Here is a 22,848-nt window from a genome sequence, read left to right on the forward strand (position 1 = left end):
CGTCAGCTGCACCTCATGGCGCAACTGTGAGCCTACATCAGGGATTTAAATCAAGCGGAATGCTTCCGGCGGCCGCAACGGGGCCGCAACTAATCCAATCCATGGGCTTCAATTCATTACAGTATAACTGGCACATGTGCTAGAATATGCATGAAATAGAATCATCTGTTGGGACTTTGCATTAGGGCCAATTTGGTGCGGCCCGTGTCACACCAAAATCAGGTGATTCCATTAAATAATTTATTGTGATGTTTTTACATTAAGACATCTTGGTATTGTCTTGTATAAGTGGTTTCCCCCGTGGTAACAGCCGAGCGCAGGGGTGTCTAAACTTTTTCCACCGTGGGCCGAATGCACAGGCCATTTATGTATTTTTCTTATGTATTTCTAGTCCTTTTGTGTGTGCCTAATCCTATGTTCCTATAGTGATCCAATACAGGCCATATAGGTATTGAATTTATGGAATGGAATGGAATGGAATGGCCTTTATTGTCATTATACAAGACAACAAAATTGGAGAGCTTCTCCTTTCAGTGCAGTAGTCAAGTTTAAAAAACAAAAAAAGGATATAAAGTAAAGTAAAAAAGACAATTTAACAAGATTGTCCAAAATATACACATAGTATTGCACAGGAGCATATGCAGGAGCAGATATATTAATTTTAGTGCAATGATCAATGGGTCATTTATGGAACATGTACCAATACCAAAATTAATGTTGAGGGTTGAGGGGCCCCAAATTGCCTCCAGGGCGCACTTTGAATACCAATAGAACGTAAGTTATGTATGAAATGACCAAGATAACTTGTTGTCTAGTTGGTACAATGCTTTTTTTTTTACAGATGAAGGTGAATTTCACAATAACTGTATTTAACTGAAGAACGAAATTATGTAAATGCCTAAACTTTTTAAATTCTGAATATTTTAATATGCTCAGATGCTTTCTATCAGCTGTATCCGTGCAGAACGAAAGCCACGGAGTTAGGTCAGTTCCATCTTCTGTGTTCAAAAAAAGAGAGAGCGAGTGTGTGTGTGTGTGTGTGTGTGTGTGGTGGACAGGTAGGTCCAGGCTTCGCTCTCCTCGTCACACGCGTGCACAGCTGGAGCGCGCCAATCGGCTTGCACCGCCCTCCCAAGCTCCTGCCGCCGGAAGGACCCGCTCCGAGAGCAGACGCCGCTCAGCATCAGGAGCAGTGGCACCTCTGGGATGCGGTTCTGCTTCGGACGGCCAAAAAGTCAACCCAGGTCGGCACCGGACAAGAACTCAGGAGGCGGAGAAGGAGGAAGACGGCGAGAAGAAGGAGGACTACGAGGCGGAGGCGCTCGTCGACGCTACAGACCTTGGCCGCGAATCCAGCACGACTACCCGGGCTTTGTGACGGCATCGCCCGGTGCTTCTTTTACCGGAGCCCACACGTTCCCTCAACATTCCCGTGCTTGCTTGTGTGCTGATGTGAAGGTGAGTTACGTGCGCGGGCGGATTGATGCTCAGGTGAGGTCACGTGGAAAAGAAGGCTGGCATGTTTTTAATCCGAGTCAGAACTTTGAGCTCAGCACACAACGTCTCGTCTTCATGGTCTGAACGTGAGAAGGTAGAAGACATTTGTCTTCCAAACATCGACTTAATAATCATTATCGTCATTATTATGAGCATAACAGATCATTGATCAATTACTTTAAAGACGCTTACCAAAAGTCATTTGTCAATAAACATTTTTACACATTTACAGGTAGCGGTGTTGCACATTGAACTGCATCAAACATACACTATCACTCTAATGATGGATGGGTTATTAAATGGGAGAGTAAACCTTCCATCTGTCCATCCATTTTTTATACCGCTTATCCTCATTTTGGGTCGCAGGGGTATGCTGGAGCCTATCCCATATGACTATCCCTGGACTGGTCGCCAGCCAATCGCAGTGCCTATTAGAAAAAACGAAATAATATAGTGCAGGGGTCAACAGTTTAGGTCTGTTTATGAATTTTAAAAAATCACAAACAGACTTTTCTCTTAAGTATTACTAATATAATTACTATTAAGTATTGTGTCAGCATAGAACATAGCATGCATTGGAAAAAAAATTATCATAGTAAATGTTACTTTAGTTATGTATGTAAACCACATGAGAAATAGTGATAAATATTATTATATATATAAGCGAGAGTGTCAATTGACAGGGCAGTCAATGGATTCAAGGATTTGATTGTGATTAATCACATTTTAGAGAATGAATTGCATATAGAAATACCTTTTTATCTTTAATAAGTAGGGGAAACACTTTCAAAAGAAAAATAAATATTATAATCTCATCTTTGGTCAGAAAAGTCTTTACCTTCCTTGCTATTGGAATCAGCAGCAGAACATAGGTAAGTTTTTGCAATATTTCAGTTTTCAACAAAAAAAGACAAAAAAAATGGTGAATGGATAAATTTCAAGCATAACATTCAAGCTGACAAATTAACCTACAGTATATATATTTATCCAAAACATCTAAAAAATGATGCCACAACATAAACAACTTTTACATGTTTTACATGAAAATACCAATTTATTCACAAATATGACACCATGAACTATTTACAGTTTTCATGTTTGGTGAAAACTAAATGCGTTGTTATTGTAGCCTGAAACACTGAAGAATGTTGGCGGAAAAAAAAACTCTCATGGCACGTGAATTGAAGCTAGCTGGATTAGCTTAGTTTAGCAGAGCATACTAGTGCGGCTGTGTATGTGCGACTCAGGCTCTATGTTGTGTTGCCTTTTACTGCTTGTTAATGTAAGTTTTACAATACTCACTGATTGTTTTTTGTTGGGCAATAGGACAATGGCTCAAAGTGATATCATAAAGTGGAGAAAATATGGCACAACAGTAACATTACCAGGAACTGGACGTTCCTCCATGAAAAGACGAGAAGAAAAGTAGTCAGGGAGGCTGCCACGAGGCCGGCAGCAACATTGAATGAGCTGCAGGAAGTACTGCCAGCTTGTCTTCTTCATACGTCTGGGTCATGGTGTGGATGGAAGCCACTTGAAATCTCCCAAATGCATGTGAGCCGTAATTACAACGGTGTGTTTGTTGTCAACACAAGACTGCTCATAAAAACTCCATAGCTACAGTGAAGCATGGTGGTTGTAGCATCATGCTTTGGGGTTGCTTTTCTTCAGCTAGAACTGGGGTCTTAGTCAAGGTGGAGGGAATTATAAACAGCTTCTAACAACAGTCGATACTTTCATGGTTCTGCTACCAGATGAAGATTAAAGTTATGCAATAGCCCAGTTGGAGTCCAGACCTGAATATGATCCAACATCTGCGGGCTGTGCACAGGCGATGCCCTTGCAATCTGATAGATATGGAGTTGTATGTAACATATTGTTACAATTATTTTATATACAGTGGTGTGAACAAATGTTTGCCCCACTCCTGATTTCCTGAACACAAAATGCAGGGAGAAAAAAAACCCAAACCTACCTGGCCCTGTGTGACAAAGTGATAATTTAATAATTTATAATAATTTAATTGAGATTAATTTAGCTCTATCAGGTGGGAAAACGTTAGAAAATCAATTTTTTAAGCTTTGGGACTCCAGCAAACCACTGTGAGAGCCGTTATCCACAAATGGTGAAAACACGGAAGAGTGGTGAACCTTCCCAGGACTGAGTGGCCAACCAAAATTACCCTTAGAGCGCAGCGCCGACTCATCCAAGAGGTCAGAAAACACCCCGCAACAACATTCAAACAATTGCAGGCCTCACTTGCCCCAATTAAAGTCAGTGTTCATGACTCCACCATAAGAAAGACACTGGACAATAACAGCCTGCATGGAAGAGTTTGAAGACGAAAACTACTGCTGAACAAGAAGAACATTAAAGGGGACCTCTTATGCTCATTTTTCAGCCCTTTGTATAGAGTCATAGACAACTATAGAGCAGCTACACACAGTAACCAGCAAAGAAAGCCTTTTAAATCTTAAAAAATCTGCACCTATTCCAGCTGTATTTTTTTGATTTTGTGATTCCCGCAAAAATTGTTTTAATTTATTCCACCCACGGCACGCCTTCAGGCATGCCCACTCTGCTGTGGTTGGTCACACTACCAAGGGCTTCCAGTGTTATGCCACTAGCTGCAAAGCCAACTTTATAGTAGTTGATAAATGGTATCGGAGTTGATAATAAATGGTGATTTATCTTTTTAAAATAGTGTGAAAATGCCGTTGACAGATTAAAATATTTTTCTTTTGCTGGTAGGGAATCAGGAAATCCAACCGCTTTCACCTGATGTGTTATTAAAAATTGTAAACAAATGTACACCTGAATAAACACTTCCTTTGAGCCATTGCTCACAACGTAAACACAGAAGCGTTGGTGTAGTGCTGGCGAAGTAGAGCTTGGGGAAGTGTATCGGGCCTACAGCCACGCCCATATAAGGAAGCCCGCCCATGTGTGAAATCACACACCTCTCTCCAGTTTTACAACGCCATCTGAAACCGAGCGTTTTGAGCCATCCAAAACTTCTTTCTGGGCTCACTTCCAAATTCATTATCTGAAACTTTGGCATCATATAACACGTGAATACAACATTCTAACTATATTTATAGGTCAGAAAAGTGGAAAAAGAATATTAGGTCCCCTTTAAGTCTCAATTTTGCCCGAAAACATCTTGTTGTTCCCCAAGACCTGTGGGAAGATATAATGTCCGCCCATCTGTTTGTAACTACAGCCTGAATAAACTTGGGTTCTGCAGCAGGACATGGCTGAAGAAAAACAAAATGAAGACTTTGGAGCAGCTTACCTTCATCGTATTGAGATACTGTGACATGACCTTAAAAAGGCAATTCATGGTGAAAAACCCTCCACTGTGGCTGAATTACAATTCTGCAAAGATGAGTGGGCCAAAATTCCTCCAAGGCGCTGTAAGAGAGTCACTGCAAGTGATCAGAAACGCTTGATTGCGGTTTTGCTGCCAAGGGTGACTCAGTTATTGGGTTTAGGGGACAATCACTTTTTCACACAGGTCCTTGTAAGTTTGGATTTTTTTTCTCCATTAATAATAAAAAAAGTTTCCTTTAAAAACTGCATTTTGTGTTCACTTGTGTTGTCGTTAACTAATATTTTAATTTATCTGATTATCAGCAACATTTAAATGTGACAAACATGCAACATATTAGAAATCAGGAAGGGGCAAACACTTTTTCACGCCACTGTATTGTATAACGATTATTTATTCATTCATTTTCTAGGGTTGTGGGGGTGCTGGAGCCTATCCCAGCTGTCTTCAGGCGAGAGGCAGGGTACACCCTAGACTGGTCGCTAACCAATCACAGGGCACATATAGACAAACAACCATTCACACTCACATTCATACCTATGGACAATTTGGAGTCACCAATTAACCTAGCATGTTTTTGGAATGTGGGAGGAAACCGGAGTACCGGGAGAAAACCCATGCATGCACAGGGAGAACATTAAAAACTCCACACAGAGATGGCTGAGGGTGGAATTGAACACGAGTCTCTTAGCTGTGAGTTGCCTGCGAGCTAACCACTCGGCAGTAGGATTATTTATATATACTTATATATGCATATAAATGTGTACAGTATATAAAATCAGTTTGTGGCGAAAGTGTTATACCAGGGTATAATGACAGACCACTCAATGGAATTGAATAGAATGTGACATAGAAACAACACAGTGAAACATGAAAACCAACCGTCAAAAAAATCCCAAATGTCTGATAAAATCAGGCTTTTCTGTAGAACTTTGTTGTTGAAAGCTTGATTCTCTGCCCTGGCTGTCACACAGTTTTGTGCTTCTCTGTAAACAGAGACCCCTCCCACCACCCACGCTGCTTTGCATCACAGCCTCATCTTCTTGGCGAGGCTGTGCCCAGTCCCTATGATTACCGTAATGACCCATATATCGGTAGTTTCAAGTATTAATAAGTCTCTAGCTTCAGAAACGAGTGGAATTATTTAGATAGTTCAAGACTGATGGTAACCACTTCGATATTTGGAAACATTTTTTTTTTCATAGATGCCGCTATTCCAGCTGACTTTTAATGTGGAAACAACAAAACCTTAACGTGGCCTGTGGGCCGGAGTTTGCTCATTTTTGGCATAGAAGCTCAACATGAAACGAGCACATGAAAGTCCAGCAGTAACATCACCAAGGTCAGGCTTTGGAGGCATTGCGTCATATCAGGACACCGCAGGCGTCCTGCTCATGTGAAAGCTCCCCCCCAGGCTAACAGCGCCTCATTATTTCCTGCTGCCGGCCCACCAGGGGTCACCAGAGGTCGAGTCAGTTGCTTGTTACCAGAAAGCTTTTTGCTTTCTTTGTGTTTTTCCTAAGGGGAGCAAAGCTGAATGTGTATTACTGACCCCCCCCCCCCATCTCCTCAAGACATACATACAGTATATATGACCTCATCATTGTCATGCCTCTGATTGGATAGCATCTAAACCCATAGGGGTCTTGCTCTGATAATGAAAGATAAGGGCTGTGTGCAATTTAAGGGTCTGCAGCCGACAAGGCCAGTAGCCTAACCGGTCGATGAAGGCAAGACGTTCGAAAGCTCCTCCAGCAACGACCGGCCTTATGAATTTAGACATCTAGCCTTCCTAACCATTCCTGGTTGTGTCATGTGTTTTCATGTTTACCCTAACTTCATGACAGCATGGAGTCGTCCGGGATCGCAAAAGGAGAGCTACAACTTGCAGTAACTAAAGTTAACTAAAGGGATCTAAATAATTATGACAGTTGTTATTATTATACTTTTAATTGTAGGCTTTACAGGAGAGAGAAGAGAGGTTCTCCACCTGATATATTCAAAAATAGTCCTACTAAAAGGTAATTTATTTATGTATTACTTTTTGGCTACTTTGTTAATTTGTAAACACTTTGATCAGCAACAACACTTTACTTTTCAAGTGTGTTTATATGTATATTGATATGATCATTTAAGTATCATTCGAATACCTTGACTGTACTTGTATAGTATTTAAGTTTTAATTAAATCACTTAATATTTAATCATGATTAATCACATTTTTTGTCCATAGTTAACTCATATGATGATAGGTAGGGATTTAAATCTCTATTTGGTGAACGATTTGAAACACAACTACAAGGATAACTACATCAAATGTTATGAAAAGAGATGTCAATTTTGGAAATATGGGTCATTATTACAGACAAAAAATAATATGCAATTAGGAATCCCATAGTTTTTGCATATTTAATGTGAGTGGCGTTTTGTCCCATTTGACAGTACTTGACAGTACTTGAACGCACCTTCTAACTTTGTTTCACATGGCACAGTACTACGACAATGCTATTACTATACTTTATTTTTGCTCTTTTTCTTTCACCTCATATTTGTTATAAAATGCTGACACTATGTGGGAATTCATAAATGTATGATTTGATGAACTTATAGCGCTAATATGCATATTTATTTGGTACACAACCACTCTGCAAAGCAAAGTCCAGGCTCATACTGGTGGATGGTGGCTTCAAAAACAACATAGTCAGAAATCCCCCAGTTTTTGAATGCTTAATACGAGCGGTGTGTGGCGCACTTTCTTTGATTGTCCTTGAACGCATCTCCTCCCATCGTCACTCTGAACAAATATAAAATAGATAATTAATTAATCTCAAACAGATGGACTATACTGTATTTTTTGTTTCAAATCATGTTTTCTCCCTAATGTTGATACTATGTGGGAATGCGTAAAGGTACATAAGATTTGATGGCCTTATTGAGTGCTATTATACGTATTTATGGTTCACAACCTCTTTGAAAAATGAATCTGTATCTGTATTCATTTCGTGCTTTTCATTTGTTGTTCCTGTAATAGTTGTACACAATACATAATAAGTAGGGCTGTCAAATGATTAAATATTTTAATCAGAATAATCACAGTTCTTAATGAATGAATCATGATTAATGACCATTAACAATTATGATTGAAATATGCCAAGTTTTACTATACTTAATGAATAGAAAGATAAATGATGATATGTATTTGTATGTATTAAGAGCTCCAAATGAACTGAATATGTCAATCAAGCTAAAAGATGCACAGGTCTAAAAACCTTTGTCTATCATTAGTCTCTTTAAAAGTAATAGAACACTCAAATCACACTTTAAAGACGCTATTTTGAGCAATGAAGGGTTGTGTTTACAGACATCACGTAATTTAAAGTAAATTAATAATTTCCAGCATACTTAAATGTACCAATTGTACATCTGAATTAACCCTTTAGGCACCAGAGTTTGCATTATGAAGCTGTTTTTGTGATGTTCGCAGTGTCCCTGAATAAGAATGAGACAGGATGAATGAGCTTGAGAAGTGTGTGGGTTGGAGATACATCCAGTATACGTATGGTTTTGGAATGGTACTGCTGTGTGTGTTCAGATCACAGAATGAAGTGTCAGTGTCAGTATGGCGTCACATTGATGCTAAAATTGACGTGTAAAAACTTACTCCCACCGCATAAAGACCACTGTCCTCACACTCATGTCTGACTTCTTCGCACACGTGAGCACGCTTGACGAATATGAATATTGGCTGAGTAAGTAAGTCCGACACAGTGAGTCTATCGCCCAGACTTAATGATTTAATTTGATGTTTTTTTGGACTCTACTCCAGTTGTTTCACACAGCAATCCAACAAAACTTATGTCATTTTTAAAATGTCCTGTTAAGAAAGAATTCAGTCATTTATTTGTCAAAATCAACCACTGATCAGTTTATTCACTGAGTTGGAGCTACAGTATGTTTTTCCAGTGTCCACATCTTGTGCTAAATAAAACACTTGCAGCTGCTCCTCTTCCTCCTCATCCTCTTCCTGTGCAGGTCAATTAAAATGCAATATGCTATATAAAAAGATATAAACATAAATATGCAGTATGAGGGTGATGACACTCAAATTAATACAAAAATTCTTCTCTGTGGCTTGAGTCAATGTTCTATAGCACACTCATAAAAGTCAATTTATTTTAGAGCCTGTCTATTTATTGAAATTATTAGTATTTTTACTGTATTGCACCTCCAGACCTGGCCAAAGCCTGCACGCCACATCTGTCCCTTTTGCCTGATTGGGCCACATGATTGGAGTCAAATTCAAATACATTTATGTCATGCGTGCATTAAAATGATGATTCAAATATTGTTATGTGTGTATACCACTTAGGTCTGTCATGCGTGCGTGCACACAGCTTTACAAAGATCATGATACTCACTCATCAGCTGTTGGTATGTTTGCTGTTAGTCGCTCGTGAACAATGGCAATTAAAGAAAGAAAGGGAGGGTTCATGGAGCTGGATGGAACAACTTTTATAGCAAATGTTGATCCAAAACTAGAGGAGATGGTGATGGTAGAGAAGATAGACCGCATGCCCTCGTATACACACAAGAAATGATGTACTAAAAGCTGACTTATCGCAGTCCTTACACTGTTAGATTTACTTATTTATTAGGTTTTACAGGGGTAGAAGCGTCCTTGCTTAGCGTACGCAAATGCCTCCACACTAAGGGTGTAGAAAAGAATCAATATTAATCGATGCATCGGCTCATTCACTGGATATGGATGAAATCTAGATTCATTGCGTTGCGTTTGTGGGGTATCGGTAAAATCCGATACAGGCGCCGTTTTATTAATGTTCAACTTCACCCCATATGCTGTTCCCCAGGCGCAATAAATGCACCATCATTATTTTTTGCGTTTTGTATTGAATACAGTTGGAAGCCGCGAGGCACATACAACTACTAGTAAAACAGCATGTCCGTCATTTGCAAAGAATGCCGCGTTAAGAAGCCGTACAACAGCAGCACGGCAAACATGCAAACATGTTGAAAGTGTCACTTTAACTTTGCTGTTGCTGCGTACTGTATGTTTTACAGCAGTAATTGTTTAATTGTTTTACTCCACCACTGAACCACTGCTATCGTAATTGCAAAGCGGATGTGAAATTGTGCGGAAAGTTGTTTTTGAAAAGTTGTTGCTGTTTTAAGATGGCAAAAAGAATGATCAAGAAGTGGTGTATAGTAAAAAAAGACAAACAGCCCTTTAGTAGAATTTACTGCCAAGTGCCTAGAAGGAATAAAGCCAAATCCTTTTTGTAGGACCATACTGAATTCCATTTTTTCCCTTTTTGCATCATGTTGCATCATATCGCAAGAACTTGCACCATATCATATCTGATTGCATTGATTTGAACTAAATGATTATCGTATCAGTGATTCACACCCCTACTCCACACAGAAGCATAAAGCAGGCTTTATTTTAAGGTTCTAATACAGGTGTCTCAAATTAATATTGGGGCCACTAGAGGAGTGGTATTCAACAAAAGAAAAGTGTTTTTAAGTAAGTTTTGTGTTTAAAGTATGTTATTCCCTGTAGCAGAAGTAGCAGTACAGTAGTTTTCCTATAAGTATCTTTCCCATTTCACTGTGTGACTAGGTCACTGCCAGTTATATGCTTATGTACGTCTGACTGTCTATTGTGGGTCTTCCATAACAAGTGGGGGTCCATGAAATATGGTTCTGCGAGCATTAGTTTGAGACCCCTGCTTTAAACACATGCAAACGCTGCCCCTCGCTACAAACAGCTGCTTATAAGGATATGGCAGGTTATATTTCTGAAGATGAGGACTATTGTTTTGATACATTAAGATTGCTGAACTTATTTTCATTTGCTTCATCGTCACTTTACACTTACCAATTATATCTTGTCAGTTGATCTTAAGCATAATTTAATTTAGCCTGTTGGCCTGTCCTCCACAATATTTCTTTTAACCGATCCATCCAATTATCCATCCATCTGGCCATCCTGGCGTAAAATATGTTCACCTGTGATGGTTATACGGTAGTACATTTTAGGTTCATCCTGAAATGTATCTGAAATACTCTTCTTGTGAGTATTATGTCGTATTATTACAGTGATAAACAATAGAAAACTGTTTCCCATCCTTTTCCAAGTGTGTCCTTTCCAAGTATCTTCCGTGAAAGGTTAGGTAAATGTCACCAATAATTGTTGGCCTGCCTCCTGACCTAACTACATCAAACCCCCCCACTGCACCTTTCCCCCTCCCTCCCTCATCTATCTGCGCTAGTGGAGGTCAGGAAGGTCCTTGTGACTGATTCCATCTGTACAACGAAGGTTCTCATTGTGGATAAGGACAAATGTTTACTGTAGGTAACCTTTCTCTTAGATTACTGATTTGGAATGGCTGACTGAAAGCTTTTGTACTTGTGCAAATCTTTCTTCTGGTGGCCCAACATAAACCGAGTTATTTTTCATAGCACTGACTGCTTTGGGTTGACCGAAGGTGTGGTTTTTAGTGATATACCGTTAGAGCTGAAAAAGTGTGGGGCTTTATGGTGTTAACTGATGAACAATCACTTTCGAGCATCTGTCAGTTCTCCTTAAGTGTCTTCCTCATTTGCTGTGTTACAACATCACTTTCCAGCATGCGCTACTTCCTCCTCGTTTGAAGACATTGCATTTTCTCCACGGACCAGATCGATAAACGCCAGAGATGATGAGATAACATCCTCTTCTTTTTTCACTCACCCCTCCACCCTGGCAACGTTTGGGATGGGGATACACACCTCTACACACATCAGGACGTCTCCAGCAGGATGTAATCCCTCTGCTTCCGCATCTCCATTTCGTCAGGTGCGCATCTGGCTTCACCACTTCAATGGCACTCATGAATTATGGAGGCCTGTCCCGCTTCTGTCACCCTCAGCTCTAATTAGTTTTGCCCGACACTTCTCATCACGATGCTCTGTGCAGGAGTAAGTGGCTGAATTGCTCCTATAAAGCTAGTTCCACCTAGCTGTCCAGTCCAGCTCAGTTCATAGTGGTGCCGTTTGTTTACTGCACGTGCTGGTAAGATGGTGGCAGCTGTGTCCACCAGCATGACATCATGGTGGGGTGACACAGTGAATTCAACATTGGATATCCTTTTGTTGGTCTTGTCTAGCGCCACACCCTATTGAACAGGACACTTTCCAATTTAATTCAAACTGTAGTCGATACAAACAATTGCAATGCCAGCACTCCAATCGAACACCTAAAAGGAATCCCGATTTGATATATTTCCTGACTTCTATCAGAAAGATGGAGAAATGGGTGTAAACTTCCCTTTTGTCATTGTTCGGATGTCAGTCACTCACTCGTCTCAGTTGGACCCATCTGAGTTGGACAGCTAATCACTCCTCAGACACAGGTTAAAATGGTGACATATCTAGAAACTATGTGTTTTTTACGTGCAGGAAAGCTTTGAGACCAGAGTGTGTTGTATTGGCCAAGATGGCCTCATGATTGTGCGATTGTGCGTTTCTGCTATCAAGAAGTCTTTAACGTGTCTTGTTCAAAAGCACAGGCAAAATATTCCATTCCTAATGGTGACTTCTCTGTAATCATTTGATGGTTTTATCTCGATTTTCGGGAATCAGCTGCTGCAACATCCATCCATCCATTTCCTAGGTTCATGGGGTATGCTGGAGCCTATCCCAGCTGTCTTTGGGTCAGAGGCATGGTACACCATGGACTTGTTACCAGCCAATCGCAGGTTGCTGCAACATTCATTCATTCATTTTCTACCGCTTATCCTCACGACAGTCGCAGGTGTGCTGGACCCTATCCCAGCTGTCTTCGGGCAAGAGGTGGGGTACACCCTGGACTGGTCGCCAGCCAATCACAGGCTGCTGCAATGTGATTGTTGTATGATTGACTGACGGCGTCCCATATGGCACATACTTTGGAACCTTGGTTAGTGTACGTTTTGCGGTTTTACGTCACATGTATGCCAACATTTTGCTTCAATTGGCGTACATTACCAGGTTGGGTGCAATATGCTGTGAGTCTTGATACATACTTGATACAACAATAACAATAACATATTTTTATCATTAAAATTTCTGTTGGCGTCAGTTCGCATGGAAACCAAAACCAGAAGTCGCCAATTTTGTCACTCATATATGATGTAATCAGCAGTTGACTCTTAACTTTTTCCCAACTAACACAGTTATTTATTAGAATCATTGATGGGTTGAGGCTGTTTGCCGTATTAAGATGGCATAGTCACTAGCTTGGTACAGAATATGTTGTTCAATATCTGTTTAATTTCAATATGAAGAATATAAAAGGCCCAGGATCCTTAAAGTTTTCAGTATGCAGTGCTCTGTGGAAAAGCTTGGACACTTGTAGCATAGTAGAACAACAGAGCGAATGTTCCCTTTTTATTTGTATGTATTTATCTGACGAGATGTATTTGCAAGTGAGTGTTATGTTGTAAGCCAGTACAAACCCCGGCCTGTTCCCCCAGGACCTCAGTGTTTACAAACAGGTAAACTTATAAGTGTCCCGTTGGAGCGTTTTAGCAACGCACTGATCCGCCTACTTGGCTGTATTTGCCGCCATTGTCTGTTGAGGCTGATGAAGTGCCTGCCGTGTGGCCCAGGTGATCCCCAAAAGCTGCCAGCGGATGGGGGTAGGATATGTCGTCTGGCAGAACGGTAGGGTCAGCTGATCTGTGATGAGGTGCAGGAGATTTATGATCCCAGCAGAGAAAGCTGTGTCTGCCGAGAGCCCATAAGGCATAAATCAGGTAGAAGTGGGTCAGATTAGGGTTCATTTGCTGGCTGAAGATCTGTGCCCACTTTTCCTGAAGGTGCACTCTATTGCTTTTGTACTGATGATGCTGTGCTTCTGCTCTTTAGAAGTGCCAGAGGCTGTCTTACTGCTCAATGTGTGAATGACAAAGAACAAGGAATTTCTATTCTTTGGTGCATCCTTTCAGTTGGTGTACAGTCGCAAATTTGCAATCGGGACAAGTGAAGCAGTGCCCTACCAAATCCAGCTGATGGCGCTGGGTGGAAAGCTGCGTTTAATGAGTCCTCACATGAACAAAACTTACATACTGAAGACTGTCACTGACGATCTAGGCTAGCATACACGGAAAAATCCAGTAACATTTACAAACATTCACACATTATAATTAGACTTTACAGCTGTAAATCTATTTGCTTTTATCACATAAAATCTAAACAGCACTGGCAAATAATTCTTAATAAACATTATGTCTCCTGTTATGACTGATGTCTTGTATCTGATGGAGATATTGTGAACGATTCCGGGAGAATCAGAATATCAGAACCGGCTCCAATTGATCCTCGATTCCCAATGCTGGTGATATAGTTAGGAATTATTGAAGTGCAAATGTTTTTTCTCACATAAAAATAGTCTTTTTGACTTTTTCAATATTTAAAATATTTAGAAAAAATTGTTTGTGCCTTTTTCCGGTTTCCTTTACTAATCAGCAGTAGAATTAAATCAATCAAAAAAAAAGGGAGGAAAAAAAGGCTTTCAAGCATAACTTTCATGATGACACAATTTTAGCCATATATATTTAACAACATAAACAACACAAGGAAATGTATTTACAAATATAACAGCACAATGTATTCACAATTTTCACATTTGTAAAGGGACTGTGTGTCTCCTTTGCCAACATGGCGAGATGCCTTTTCACTTGCTGTTTGCAAGGGTGTATTTCAATGGGAGAGATGCAGGCCGAGTTCATTTAATATTCACTTCTGCCACCTTGTGGTCGTTTTTGTGGCTTAAAACTGCGCTAAACATGCTGTTTTGTAGAGATGCATCATCACCTCTTTGTGCTTCTCGTGCAAAAAAACCTCAAAAATATTTGGGAGTGAGCGGTCTGCTTGAACTAAACATATAAAAACATCTTTGGTAGTGAATGTGTTAACAAAGATGGCACACTATTGTACCAGTCCACAATGTACTCTATCTCTAACCCAAAGACAGCTAGAATAGGCCTCAGCATATCTAGCGCAAACAAGCAGTACAATAAAAGGAGGGCGCATTCCATTGTTTGGCACATAGCAGTCCAGAATGAAAGGGGGATAACTGCACAGAACACTAATCATAGTCATGGTGTCAGATGAGTAGAAGAGAAGAGATAAGTAAATACACACAGGGCAGCTACCAATATGACACAAAATATAATTCTACAAATTGTTAAAATTGTGGATGTTCCGATCAGGGTTTTATGCTGCCGAAACTGATACCAATAATCCATGAGTGAAATTTTCTGATATCGATACCAATACTGATCACATACATGCAGCGTAAATGTAAATAATATTAGGGGTCACCAAAGTTTTTTTCTGGTGAGATATACTTTTACAAAATGAAAATGGCCAAGAGCTGCTCATTTTTGTAACATTTATTTTCATAGCTTATTGTAAAGGAGGTTTGCGTCCAGACTGAAGTCCACCCACCACGGAGTCAGAAGTGGTTGTAGAGGGCACACGCGTCATCTGTAGCCCGATACAGCCCTGCATGCACACAATGAAAGTTCCTCCTCCACTAAAAGTGTTACTTGAATTCCAATTCTATCCCTTAGCCCAGGGGTCTCAAACTCAATTTACTTGGGGGCCACTGGAGCTAGGGTGTGGGTGAGACTGGGCTGAATCAGGTTTTTCAAAAAAAAAAAAAAACGCATTTATTTAAAACTGAAAAATGAATAAACTTTGCTTTGGTTCCGATTTTCTACAAGAAAAGCTGTCACGGAGCGGCATGTCTATGTTGCGGTGCGACCCCAGGATGCAGAGAGCAGGACCAAATGCAGGTAAAATAATATTTATTCTGGCTATAATAGCAGCAGAAGATAAGGCAACTCAACTTGCTGACAGACAACCAACAATAATCCCCCACAGGGAGAAGCACACACCTGAACTAAATAGACACTGAAATTAGGGACAGGTGTGGGTAACTATGACAACGGACAAAGACAGGGCAAAACAGGAAGTTACATACCAACATAAGAGTCCAAAACGGAAACCAAACAAACTGTCACGAGGGAACCCACACAGGGCGTGACAAAAGCTCTGATAAAACATTACACTGTTCTCAAATATCTTACTTTTTATTTTTCTACACAAAATAAGATGAAAAATAAATAAACAAATCAAGAATAAAGAAAACACGACTATAGTCACATTTATACTCTTAAGACATAGGTCTTGAGACACATGCTAACTCGCAAAGTAGAGAGCTCGCGACCTAAACGGTAGCCTTCAAGTTATTTCCTTTCAACTTAAATAGCCAAAAACTTACCACTTCCACAGGGATAGGGAGGATAACTATTAACAGTTATTTAACCTTTAACATGAACATTAATCAAACGTAATAATTATTTCTGGGTACATGATACCATACAGCATCCATATCAAACTTGCGCGGGCCGCACTAACATTAAACTTTCATATCAAGGCGGGGGCCTCAAACTAGTGTCCTGCGGGCCACATCTGGCCCGCGGGCCGCATGTTTGAGACCCCTGCCTTAGCCCTATGCAATGTTCCCTTATTGCAATGTTCTATAGTCTACCTCGGAACACCTTTTTAAAATAAAAGGTACACATTCTACAAATTGTAGCATTTATTGCAAAACAAACAACTCTAATAGATAACAGCTTGTAAGCAGCGCAGTAAAAGCATTTCTAAAAAATAGAATGTATCAAATATGCATATGAAATACAAATAGCAATATCACAAACTTCAACAAATGTATAAACCTTATCAAGCATCATTTCAAGGTTTAAAAACCTCCCTGTTTTGGCCTCGCTCTCTTCTTGTCGTTGATGTTTTTGTCGTCTGGTCCCAGACGACACTTGGTTTCAAGTGGTCGACAGCCCTGAGCAGTTACCCCTTAACTCTCGATTTAAGGAGAATTGGGACACCACTTGATTCTCCTGAACGCGCAAAACCGTAGAGTAAGAGCCAAGCCAAGGGCCATGGGTAGAATTGGGATTCAGCCTTAGTGTCTGCATGCTCCAAAAATCCCTACCGAGGCGGTACACATCCCGAATTTTGCCTACACTTGAAAGTACAGCGGGTTGGGATCGGGGCTTGAAGGCGCTGCCTGACGGATTATCACAGCCTCAAGCTCACCGCATGGTTGTTCCGAATGCTGCAGTGGGGGCGGAGCTGATCAGCGGAGCAAGTATCGGTCGTTCTTTTTCACTGATACCAGCTGCACCACCTAGTTAAAATTACTCTACAATTCTTAATTTTATATTATGTTTGAATGGTATATTAAGACAGCATCTTAAATTTAAAAAAAAGTGACAACACTGAATCCTGATTACAATGTAGAAATCATGTAGTTTTATCAAATAAGACATAGTACATCCAAAAAAAAGAGCATAATGTCCTACACTCATGTTAGCAACATAATTGGTACCAACTACTGGCTGTTTCAACTCTTCCACTGATCTCTTAAGTACTTCTTAAATGTGCACTTGTGTGTGTTTTGTGCATTACCCTGGCTTGCAGTACATTGGAGTTAATTTCCCAGTCATTGTTTATAAAGGTCACAGTGAATGTCATGTGGCCCTTGAAGTCCCCACTCTCTCTGCAGGTTTGAGTGTATTCTGCACTTAAAGGAAAAGTGCACTACTTTTAAAAATGTTCCCCATCATCCACAATACTTATGTGAGACATGAACACACGTCTTTCTCTTTTCTGTGCATTAAAAATAGGTCTCACTTTAAAATAAGGTACACAAAAATACAGTTACTGAGGAACTAATTAAGAACTAATGGGTAGTGGTTTGGGTTAGGGTTACATAGGTTTGGTCCTACTATTTTGGGTACCTTATTTAAATGGGATACACAGATGCCGCCTACAAAGACTGCTATTAAAACGCCTCCAAAAATCTCTCTTTCTCTCTAACAAGGTTTTATGACTTTATCTAGTTACCATGTAGTAACATGTATATTAATGATAACATGTAATACTTCAAGGCTGCACGGTGAGTGAGTGAGTGGCTAGCGCGCAGGCCACACAGCTAGAAGTATTTTGCTGTTTTTAAGTCCTTTTAAGCATTCCCGAAATTTTGAGGCTTCCTTTAGTCACATGCTTTCTTGGCTATGGCAGCATTGCATTTTGTCACATTGTAGTTTAATTTAATAACGTAATGTTGGGCGTTCTGTGAAGTTGATGTCAATGAGCGTGCATGTGATGGTGCATATGTTTCTGCACTCTCCTGGTGCCGGTTTGGTGCTGATGGGCTGCTTTTTGTCCACTTTGGCGAGTCATCTTCCTGCAGGCTGCCTGAGCTGACGTGGAAAATTGATTTAATGCAGGAGGATTAGCGCTGAGGACTGATAGCTATAGGCGTGCGTTACATTACCATGATTAATCCGCCATCGACACGCACCCCCCCCCCACCCACACACACATAGTGATTGTATCAGGCTAGCACAACAGGCACACACAATGTCAGTGCAGTGAAGCTGCAGCCGTGTTTCCCCAAGTTGAGACAGTTTGAGTGCAGAGATAAATAATCTGTGCCAGGAAGGATGGCTCTTAATTTATTTGTCTGTGTTGCCGCACAAAGGGGCCTCGCGCACGGCTGCTGCAAATCAAACAAATGCAAATGTCCGTTGTCGAATGGAAATGACTGCCAAACATCACAAACGTCTCGCAGTGTGGCAGACGCTGCAGCAGGGATTTGTACTCATGTTTGTGACAACACACATCATATTTTCTTCCATTTAGGCCCAACAGGAAGTAAGCGGGAGCGTGAAGTGTGCCACGCTAATGTTCTCCTCTTTGTGATGCTAATTCCTGCCAGCTTGCTTGAGGTATGCGGAACCTTCACGAGTGTGCGTGTGTGTTGAGGGAAGAGAAACAAGTTCCTCACCACTTAATCCAATTTGAACATTTACACATTTATTGTGTAACATCAAATACGGAGGGAAGCTAACAGCTACCTTTTTGGAGAGATAAAAAAGAGAGAACCTTCATGTTGTGTGAAGCGATACTTGCTTTACTCCTCTGGGTGAAAAGAGACAAGGTTATGGAATAAATAACATCATTTTGCAATGGCATGTGTAGTTGTAGGCATGCAAATATGTCATTTTGTTGATTTATATTTTACTAATTACGTTTTTTATTTTGATTCAATGCTTTAATGTAAAAAAGTAGTATTTTTTGTATACTTCCAGTTTTAAAAGTAAGTCTACCGTGTCAGACATAATGCAGCATAATGCCATTGAGCATGGTGCCTCTATTTGTCTTCTATTTGTCCACATCTTTGAGCACATTTTTGGTCTTCCTTTTTCCTTAGTTCAACACGACAGAAATATGCTGATAGCCATTTACAAGCTAACGTGCTAACCATTTTTTCTCAAAAAAGGAGGTATTTTTAGGCTTTTTTGTGCCTTGTGCTAACAATTATCTGACAGAAAATGTCATCATAGAGAACTGAAAATAAAGTTATTATGTTTTGTGTGATGTTCTATAATGCGATGTGAGGCAAAGACACTCTTTCGGAAAAAAAAAACCTTTTGTCTGTCACGCAAACTGCAGCTGTCTCGCACAATACTCTCACTATTATATTGATTTTTTTGTTCTCCGTGGCACCGTTTTAGCAGTTTGTCTCCGAGGAACCCGCCGTGCTTGCAAACGAACGGGTCTTTACATTTTTTTTTTTTGCATAGAATTCAACATCTGGTCTAAGTCACTGACACGTTCAGTATGATAATTCCTCCTCTGACAGCCTTGAATGAGGCATGATGTCTCATGCGGTGAGCTGATGGTCGTTAGCTCGGAGCGAAATACGTCAACGTGCCGTGTGCGGGATGATCTCCACATTACCACGTGAGGAATGACGGCTTCAGGTTTCTACCGCACGTGTTAATTTGGCATGTGACATAAATATACACGATTATTTATTCCATCTCCTGTGAATGAGGACGTCTGTCTCAACCTCGCGTCCTCACGTCAGACATTGTGGATGGCTTTGGATTTGAAATGTGCCATAAAGGATGATGATGATGATGATAAAAGTGGCCATCAAAGCCTCGTTCCTTCGTGGAGCCTGGCCATCAATCTCAGCCAGTCGTTAAAATGACTGATATTTGTGTGTCATGCAAATGAACTGTAATCACATACATGACAATAAGCTCACTCAGTAAATTGTCGTGCTCATACATTTCATTCCTCACACTTTTATTTTATTGTTTTTGTTAGCCCACAGAGACAATAAAACAGTACTTGACATCTCAACATGACCCAGACTGCAATTTACCAATTCTCCACTAGGTAGCACAACCATACACCCACCCGCTTATCCTCACGAGGGTTGCAGGCATGCTGGAGCCTATCCCAGCTGACTTTGGGCGAGAGGCCAGTTACACCCTGGACTGGTCGCCAGCCAATCACAGGGCACATATAGACATATAAACATGCAAACTCCACAATAACAACTTATGCTGTAATTGTATTCATCCATGAATGCCTATAGTGTTGACTTTATGTGAAGGCGTGTCTTATATCATGAATGTACATTCTGTTGTGTGACGGTGTCTTTTGTGTTTTCTAGCTGATGTTCTTGACATGCAAGCCACATTGCTTACAAGTTCACTTTAAGGTAAGAAACTAATTATTAAGCTTCCATTCACACTGCACTCGTATATATTAATCATTTGAGCCAGGGTTTTCCAAAGTGCAACCTGGGGGCCATTTCCAGCTTGTGACTGTTTTTTTTTTATTTTGGCCCTTAGCACTTTCTAAAGATACAGTTAAACAAGTAAACTAAAAGCAAAAATTGGAAAAAAGCAGTAATTTTAGAGACAAAATATTAAAAGTAAACTCATGATGTAACACAAATTGCATGAAGCAGAACAATTAAAGGGAAAAAAGAACAAACAAATACATTTTTGGAAAATTAAGTTGGGGAAAAGTTATAATATTTTGATAATAAAAAAGAATAAATAAAACAATAAGAAAAGTAATTAAAAGAAGAAAGATAAAATTTTTGTTGATGGAAAAGCAAAAAAAGTATTATAAGGAAAACAAGTTCATACTAATAATAGGCTTTGTGACTAATAACACAAAGATAAAATATATTAAAAAACATCTAATCAAATCTACATGGGTTGGTTTAAAAAAGTGGGAAAAGTTTGACACCCCTGATTTGGGCGCTTCCACTTAAAAAAGTCAATACTGTTCCACTCCAGGTCTGGAGGTGGCAGTAATCCTCATTTCTAAGTGCCAGGCAGATTAAGAAAACAACAATGATAAAACCTGTGTTTTATTATATAGAATATCATAAAAGCATGTTTTCTTTTTTCATAGCTTTTGTATATCCATGTGTTTTATACACTAATTGGTGATCATTTAGCTAATTTGGCTATAGTTTAGTTGCGACTATGAGTTGTTAGGAATGGAGCTCGTACGTACGTAGACTGAGGAACTCTTGTATACTGTACATATAATAAAAGAGACAGCTTGGTGTTCTGGAGTTATTTTCAAGGAAAAAAAAGTTTTAGTTCTTGTTGGACTGTGTCTGCAATGTGCTGACGTGCCACTCGCGTGTCGCTAAGAAACGTGCGCTGATTGCACATGCGTCCTTATCTCAGGTGACTTCCCTGCCGCATGGCTCCCTGTTGCTTGTGTGCGGAGGCGAGGCGGCAGAGCCAGCCAATGTATAGGCCGACGGAGGTGCGGCAGAGAGATTAGTCTGGGAATTGACACTGACAAATCTCATGCATTACGGCTTCCTGGGAGGCGGCTGCGGGCCGACCAGGCGGCAGGTAGCGCATCCTATGAATGACGTCGTCTTTCTTTAATACCCTGCCTGCAGCACATTGGCAAAAAGCGAGCCTGCCCACCCACCCGCCAGCCCGCCAGCCCGCCAGCCCGCCTGCCTGCCTCCTTTGCAGAGGAGAAGAGATAAGGCGGCCAGGTGTGCTCAAAGACATTTCATTGGACTAATGTGTTTACGGCCCCGCTAATGAATAGAGTGAAAGTAATTAATTTTTGCTCTTCCAGCTAAATAACAAAGCAAATACAGGCAAAACTGTTTCATTTCCCTTTGGAACTCGAACCCATACCCACCCCATAGAAACCCCCAGCTACCTATTGCATCTGCCTTAATGAGATAATACCAGCCTGCTTTGATAAGAAGGCCTACTTTTTGCTGTTTCATCCGCTTTGACGGTGTTTGGATGCAAAGCGAAGGACGCAGTCTGCACCCAAGAATTGACATTTTAACATTTCTATACAGTTTTCCTCGTGGGATGTGCAGTAGCCACACATTGGTAAGATTTTTAACACATAATTACACACAATTATATGTAATAAATAATAGTGTACAACAAGGGTGTCCAAACTTTTTCCCTGCATATTGAAAAATTGAAGGAAATGGAGGCCACTTTATTACAATTTGTACATTAAAGATACTGAAACCAATCCAATGTAGGTCAGTCAATGCGAAGCTACCTGAACAAAACAGCCGTGTTATAGATGACAAAGAAAACTAGTGCGATATATTAATTAATCTCATTATAATTCATTTGTTTTATTCCAATATCCCAAGGGCCAGTAATAAATTAGCTTTTGGCCAATTATGGCCCCCATAATATGGTCCAAGAATGTGATTATGAATACATGTACCGTTGCACAAATAGCATGCATAGTTGTGCTACATGGTTGTCTGATGTGATGTGATGATGTCATGGTTGCCGCCTGTTGCTTTGGAATGGACTTGACAGCCTTCAAATGCGGACTTTGTCTTTTAAATATGATTGTCCACTCTATTAATGGACTTCTGTCTTTACAAGGGGTGTAGCACAACATCCACCTCCCCCACCCCCATACACACACAATGTATGTAACAATAACTAATTGATTAGACAATTAATTGTTTTTTGATTTAAAAACAAAGTGATATGTTTCGTTCCAAACTTTAATGATTTGTGCTTGGTTAATATTGACTTGGTCTTTCTAGGGCCTAATTGA

General features: G+C 40.2%; 1 protein-coding gene across 7 annotated transcripts in view; it reads left to right on the plus strand.

Moving 5' to 3' along the window:
* Positions 1–1,110: 1,110 nt before the first annotated feature.
* The window catches only part of mgat4c (mgat4 family member C), a 128,623-nt gene continuing 106,885 nt past the window's right edge, over positions 1,111–22,848 (plus strand). For 2 of the 7 annotated variants that reach the window (XM_058076702.2, XM_058076705.2), the window contains exon 1: positions 1,113–1,458. The gene's annotated coding sequence lies outside the window, so the exon portion shown is untranslated. Of the gene's footprint in view, positions 1,459–20,428; positions 20,477–22,848 lie in introns of all 7 variants that reach the window. The other 5 variants (XM_058076699.2, XM_078790769.1, XM_058076701.2 and 2 more) reach the window with 5 other exon arrangements.

The sequence above is a fragment of the Doryrhamphus excisus genome, linkage group LG1, assembly GCF_037039965.1.
Source record: "Doryrhamphus excisus strain RoL-2023G ecotype Guam linkage group LG1, RoL_Dexc_Guam_v1.1, whole genome shotgun sequence".
Lineage (NCBI taxonomy): Eukaryota > Metazoa > Chordata > Actinopteri > Syngnathiformes > Syngnathidae > Doryrhamphus > Doryrhamphus excisus.